Source organism: Oncorhynchus kisutch, linkage group LG5 (assembly GCF_002021735.2).
Source record: "Oncorhynchus kisutch isolate 150728-3 linkage group LG5, Okis_V2, whole genome shotgun sequence".
Lineage (NCBI taxonomy): Eukaryota > Metazoa > Chordata > Actinopteri > Salmoniformes > Salmonidae > Oncorhynchus > Oncorhynchus kisutch.
In genome coordinates this window covers 23,303,340-23,311,027 of record NC_034178.2, presented here as the reverse complement: position 1 = coordinate 23,311,027, position 7,688 = coordinate 23,303,340, and positions in this window count along the sequence as shown.

The following is a 7,688-nucleotide window of genomic DNA, read 5'->3' as shown; positions in this document are numbered from 1 at the left end:
TAGTGCATATTTAAAATCCTTCCATGTCACTCAAATGTAAATGTACAAGCATACAGATGTCACTTATTTTAAGGAAATTATCAATTAAAAGAAATACAAGGAACTTGATTGTGGCATCAAATTCAGTCAGGTTCAAATGATTTTATATCGGTAGAGCTGTACTTTAGTCACGACAAGTTAAAGCCTGTCTACTTCGACAAGTTAAAACCTGTTCAAATTTTTGGTAAAGATGTTGAAACACTCTTACGCAATTACAGGTAACTGCCAAAATAAAGGAAACACTACCATTAAGCATCTTAATAGGGCGTTTGGCCAGCACTAGCTTTAATGCACCTTAGCATAGATTCTAGAAGTGTCGGGAAGGGAAGGGAAGGGAAGGGGAGGGATGCGACGCCATTCTTCCACCAGAAATTCCCTCATTTGGTGTTTTGTTGATGGTGGCACATCTCCAGAATCTCCAATAAGTGTTCAATTGTGTTGAGATCTGGTGACTGTGGCTGCATTTACACAGGCAGCCCAATTCTGATATTTTTTTCCACTGATTGTTCTTTTGACTGATCACATCAGATCTTTTCAAATCAGATATTTTTCAGAGATGATCTGATTGGCCAAAATTCAAATTAGTGAAAAAACTGCTCATTTGAGACCCCTCTTTCAAGTCACTGAGATCTCTCCTTGCCATTGTAGCCAAAATAATGGGCAACTAGGCATTTTTATACAGTGCATTTAGAAAGTATTCAGACCCCTTGACTTTATCCACATTTTGATACAGCCTTATTCTGAAATGGATTCACTTGTTTTTTTCCCTCAACAATCTACACACAATACCCCATAATGACAGAGGAAAACCACGATTGTAGTTTTTTTTGGGCAAATGTATAAATAAAAAACTGAAATAATATTTACATAAGTATTCAGACCCTTTGCTCAGTACTTTGTTGAAACACCTTTGGCAGTGATTAGAGCCTTGAGTCTTCTTTGGTATGACGCTACAAGGAACTATGGAGCTCTGTCAGAGTGACCATCGGGTTTTTGGTCACCTCCCTGACCAAGGCCATTCTCCCCCAATTGCTCATTTTGGCCAGATCTGGGAAAAGTCTGTGTTCTTGGGTGCCATCAATGCTGAAGAAATGTTGTGGTCCCTTCCCCAGATCTGTGCCTCGATACAATTCTGTCTCAGAGCGCTACGGACAATTCCTTCGACCTCATGGCTTGGTTTTTGCTCTGACATGCACTGTCAACTGTGGGAACTTATATAGACAGGTGTGTGCCTTTCCAAATCATGTCCAATCAATTTAATTTACCACAGGTTGACTCCAATCAAGTTGTAGAAACATCTCAAGAATGATCAATGGAAACAGGATGCACCGGAGCTCAATTTCAAGTCTCATAGCGAAGGGTCTGAATACTTATGTAAATAAAGGTTGAAAAGGTCAAGTGGTCTGAATACTTTCTGAAGCGATGTACATGACGGGATGTTAATTGCTAAATTAACTCAACAACCACACCTGTGTGGAAGCACATACATTCAATATACTTTCTATCCCTCATTTACTCAAGTGTTTCCTTTAGTCAGTTACCTGTATATTTATTATAATATAATGTTTCAGTGATTATGTTTCAGGGATCTCACAGCTAGCTAGCTGCTATCCGTGTGACTATCGGCCTTCGTCGATTCCGGAGCAAACATCAATTATTCCGGAGCTAGCAAGCTCCGTCAATCACTCCTGAGTTCCATCAATCACACCTGGGCTGCGGTCACCTATCCGGACCCGTTTTGCTGCCTTCGCGGAGCCCCACCGGGCCTTCACAACTGGACTGCCGACGTTGTCTACCCGAAGGAGTTGTTCGGCTGGCTCCTCCGTCGCGACGTTGCCTGAACGCCCATCTGCGGCCTGCTAACCGTTAGCTGTCTTACCGGCTGCTATCTGAATAGACAATCGGACCAAAACATTTTTAATTTTTTTAATTTTTTATTATTATTTTTATGTTTTCTTCTTGGGCCTCTATAACTATATCTATTGTTTTTATTTTTGTTGTTGTTGTGTGATTTGGATTAATCCCCTCTACCACACGGAACCCCACTAATCTACTGACGGAACGAAAGAGGTGGCTAACAACAGACCTCCATCCTATGCTAGCTTGCTACCGATGCCCTGGCTAGCTGTCTAAATCACCAACCAACCTCTCCACTCACCGGACCCTTTTGATCACTCGACTAAGCATGCCTCTCCTTAATGTCAATATGTCTTGTCCATTTCTGTTCTGGTTAGTGTTTATTGGCTTATTTCACTGTAGAGCCTCTAGTCCTGCTCACTATACCTTATCCAACCTATTAGTTCCACCACCCACACATGCAATGACATCTCCTGGTTTCAACGATGTTTCTAGAGACAATATCTCTCTCTTCATCACTCAATACCTAGGTTTACCTCCACTGTATTCACATCCTACCATACATTTGTCTGTACATTATACCTTGATGCTATTTTATCGCCCCCAGAAACCTCCTTTTACTCTATGTTCCAGACGTTCTAGACGACCAATTCTCATAGCTTTTAGCCGTACCCTTATTCTACTCCTCCTATGTTCCTCTGGCGATGTAGAGGTGAATCCAGGCCCTGCAGTGCCTAGCTCCACTCCTATTCCCCAGGCGCTCTCTTTTGACGACTTCTGTAACCGTAATAGCCTTGGTTTCATGCATGTTAACATTAGAAGCCTCCTCCCTAAGTTTGTTCTATTCACTGCTTTAGCACACTCTGCCAACCCGGATGTTCTAGCTGTGTCTGAATCCTGGCTTAGGAAGACCATCAAAAACTCAGACATTTTAATTCCAAACTACAACATTTTCAGACAAGATAGAACTGCCAAAGGGGGCGGTGTTGCAATCTACTGCAAAGATAGCCTGCAGAGTTCTGTCCTACTATCCAGGTCTGTACCCAAACAATTTGAACTTCTGCTTTTAAAAATCCACCTCTCTAAAAACAAGTCTCTCACCGTTGCCGCCTGCTATAGACCACCCTCTGCCCCCAGCTGTGCTCTGGACACCATATGTGAACTGATTGCCCCCCATCTATCTTCAGAGTTCGTGCTGCTAGGCGACCTAAACTGGAACATGCTTAATACCCCAGCCATCCTACAATCTACACTTGATGCCCTCAATCTCACACAAATAATCAATGAACCTACCAGGTACCTCCCCAAAACCTTAAACACGGGCACCCTCATAGATATCATCCTAACCAACTTCCCCTCTAAATACACCTCTGCTGTCTTCAACCAAGATCTCAGCGATCACTGCCTCATTGCCTGCATCCGTAATGGGTCAGCGGTCAAACGACCTCATCACTGTAAAACTCTCCCTGAAACACTTCTGCGAGCAGGCCTTTCTAATCGACCTGGCCGGGGTATCCTGGAAGGATATTGATCTCATCCCGTCAGTAGAGGATGCCTGGATATTTTTAAAAAATGCCTTCCTAACCATCTTAAATAAACATGCCCCATTCAAGAAATTTAGAACCAGGAACAGATATAGCCCTTGGTTCTCCCCAGACCTGACTGCCCTTAACCAACACAAAAACATCCTATGGCGTTCTGCATTAGCATCGAACAGCCCCCGTGATATGCAGCTGTTCAGGGAAGCTAGAAATCATTATACACAGGCAGTTAGAAAAGCCAAGGCTAGCTTTTTCAAGCAGAAATTTGCTTCCTGCAACACTAACTCAAAAAGGTTCTGGGACACTGTAAAGTCCATGGAGAATAAGAACACCTCCTCCCAGCTGCCCACTGCACTGAAGATAGGAAACACTGTCACCACTGATAAATCCACCATAATTGAGAATTTCAATAAGCATTTTTCTACGGCTGGCCATGCTTTCCACCTGGCTACTCCTACCCCGGACAACAGCACTGCACCCCCAACAGCAACTCGCCCAAGCCTTCCCCATTTCTCCTTCTCCCAAATCCATTCAGCTGATGTTCTGAAAGAGCTGCAAAATCTGGACCCCTACAAATCAGCCGGGCTAGACAATCTGGACCCTTTCTTTCTAAAATTATCTGCCGAAATTGTTGCCACCCCTATTACTAGCCTGTTCAACCTCTCTTTCGTGTCGTCTGAGATTCCCGAAGATTGGAAAGCAGCTGCGGTCATCCCCCTCTTCAAAGGGGGGGACACTCTTGACCCAAACTGCTACAGACCTATATCTATCCTACCGTGCCTTTCTAAGGTCTTCGAAAGCCAAGTCAACAAACAGATTACCGACCATTTCGAATCTCACCATACCTTCTCTGCTATGCAATCTGGTTTCAGAGTTGGTCATGGGTGCACCTCAGCCACGCTCAAGGTCCTAAACGATATCTTAACCGCCATCGATAAGAAACATTACTGTGCAGCCGTATTCATTGATCTGGCCAAGGCTTTCGACTCTGTCAATCACCATATCCTCATCGGCAGACTCGACAGCCTTGGTTTCTCAAATGATTGCCTCGCCTGGTTCACCAACTACTTCTCTGATAGAGTTCAGTGTGTCAAATCGGAGGGTCTGCTGTCCGGACCTCTGGCAGTCTCTATGGGGGTGCCACAGGGTTCAATTCTTGGACCGACTCTCTTCTCTGTATACATCAATGAGGTCGCTCTTGCTGCTGGTGAGTCCCTGATCCACCTCTACGCAGACGACACCATTCTGTATACTTCCGGCCCTTCTTTGGACACTGTGTTAACAACCCTCCAGGCAAGCTTCAATGCCATACAACTCTCCTTCCGTGGCCTCCAATTGCTCTTAAATACAAGTAAAACTAAATGCATGCTCTTCAACCGATCGCTACCTGCACCTACCCGCCTGTCCAACATCACTACTCTGGACGGCTCTGACTTAGAATACGTGGACAACTACAAATACTTAGGTGTCTGGTTAGACTGTAAACTCTCCTTCCAGACCCATATCAAACATCTCCAATCCAAAGTTAAATCTAGAATTGGCTTCCTATTTCGCAACAAAGCATCCTTCACTCATGCTGCCAAACATACCCTTGTAAAACTGACCATCCTACCAATCCTCGACTTTGGCGATGTCATTTACAAAATAGCCTCCAATACCCTACTCAACAAATTGGATGCAGTCTATCACAGTGCAATCCGTTTTATCACCAAAGCCCCATATACTACCCACCATTGCGACCTGTACGCTCTCGTTGGCTGGCCCTCGCTTCATACTCGTCGCCAAACCCACTGGCTCCATGTCATCTACAAGACCCTGCTAGGTAAAGTCCCCCCTTATCTCAGCTCGCTGGTCACCATAGCATCTCCCACCTGTAGCACACGCTCCAGCAGGTATATCTCTCTAGTCACCCCCAAAACCAATTCTTTCTTTGGCCGCCTCTCCTTCCAGTTCTCTGCTGCCAATGACTGGAACGAACTACAAAAATCTCTGAAACTGGAAACACTTATCTCCCTCACTAGCTTTAAGCACCAACTGTCAGAGCAGCTCACAGATTACTGCACCTGTACATAGCCCACCTATAATTTAGCCCAAACAACTACCTCTTTCCCAACTGTATTTAATTTTTATTTATTTATTTATTTTGCTCCTTTGCACCCCATTATTTTTTATTTCTACTTTGCACATTCTTCCATTGCAAAACTACCATTCCAGTATTTTACTTGCTATATTGTATTTACTTTGCCATCATGGCCTTTTTTGCCTTTACCTCCCTTCTCACCTCATTTGCTCACATTGTATATAGACTTGTTTATACTGCATTATTGACTGTATGTTTGTTTTTACTCCATGTGTAACTCTGTGTCGTTTTATCTGTCGAACTACTTTGCTTTATCTTGGCCAGGTCGCAATTGTAAATGAGAACTTGTTCTCAACTTGCCTACCTGGTTAAATAAAGGTAAAATAAATAAATAAAATAAAAATTAGGACTGATTGATTTGATCACAATATGACTTGCAGTATGACCTTTGGAAATTCCCATAACAATTTAGCATGTTATTAAATGTTTGCTTTAATATTGGGGGGTTTAATGCAAACTTATACCCTTGATTTTTTCCCCCTTCTACAAATCAAGATAATCATGAACCAAATTTGTTAAAACTTTGTAATAAATGGTTTTACTATTTGAAAGGGTGAGTTCTGCACTTTTTGACATCACTAGCTTTTGTTTTTTTCCAGCAGCACACAGAAGCAGGAACAGGTGTGCCACTCAATCTGTCTGGGTGTCAGCACAGCTACTCACAATCCACTGTGTTTGGAGTGCCTTTCAAGACCATCCAGCAGCAAGGAAAGAATATGAGTCAGTTTGGGGTTGTCTTATCTATTTCTAAAACCTGCCAACTAGGGTTACCTAAAATTGCTTAACTGCCAGACTACGCCAGCTCCTGTTTAATGAGGAACACCTTAACCAGTGGAAGACGGGTGCGTGACAGACCACATACTGGATCATGAGCAATGCAATAGACCAGGTAACGCTTTATAAAAAAATATTTTATTACAACTATCTTTTCTGTTACAATATTTAAAACAGACAATTTTGTTTAAACTTCAGAAACACGAATAGCAATGTTAATTAAATACCTGGATGGTGACTTGAGCACGGCTCAGACAAATACCTAGGACTTCAAATCATGTACCGTCACTAAGAGCATTAAATTACACATGACAAATCTACCTGGCGAAGCCACCATCATCACAAAAATGGGGAAGCACAAGTGACACTGAGCAAGACCTACAAACAATAGCCGACAACCCTGAACGCAGGGCAAACTGTTTAGGATGGACACCACAACATGCTTGTGCCAACCAGAGCTCTACAGCTCAGACCTTTGTAGTTTGGACCGACAACATCCATCTTATACTCCAGTGACCCGAATACACGTGCACCACAGGCTATAAAGAGGCAGAGCATAGTTAGGGGATGCTCCAATTACAGAAGGGTGGTTAAAAAAAGTTAATACAATTAAGCACAGCAAATTGCCATGTCACAGCACACACATGAAATTAAAATCAATAATTTGAGCATGCAAAGATCATTGATAATATCAAATCAAATTTATTTATATAGCCCTTCGTACATCAGCTGATATCTCAAAGTGCCTAAAACCCCAAACAGCAAGCAATGCAGGTGTAGAAGCACGGTGGCTAGGAAAAACTCCCTAGAAAGGCCAAAACCTAGGAAGAAACCTAGAGAGGAACCAGGCTATGTGGGGTGGCCAGTCCTCTTCTGGCTGTGCCGGGTGGAGATTATAACAGAACATGGCCAAGATGTTCAAATGTTCATAAATGATCAGCATGTTCGAATAATAAGGCAGAACAGTTGAAACTGGAGCAGCAGCACGGCCAGGTGGACTTGGGACAGCAAGGAGTCATCATGTCAGGTAATCCTGGGGCATGGTCCTAGCGCTCAGGTCCTCCGAGAGAGAGGAGAGAATTAGAGAACGCACACAGGACACCGAATAGGACAGGAGAAGTACTCCAGATATAACAAACTGACCCTAGCCCCCCGACACAAACTACTGCAGCATAAATACTGGAGGCTGAGACAGGAGGGGTCAGGAGACACTGTGGACCCATCCGAGGACACCCCCGGACAGGGCCAAACAGGAAGGATATAACCCCACCCACTTTGCCAAAGCACAGCCCCCACACCACTAGAGGGATATCTTCAACCACCAACTTACCATCCTG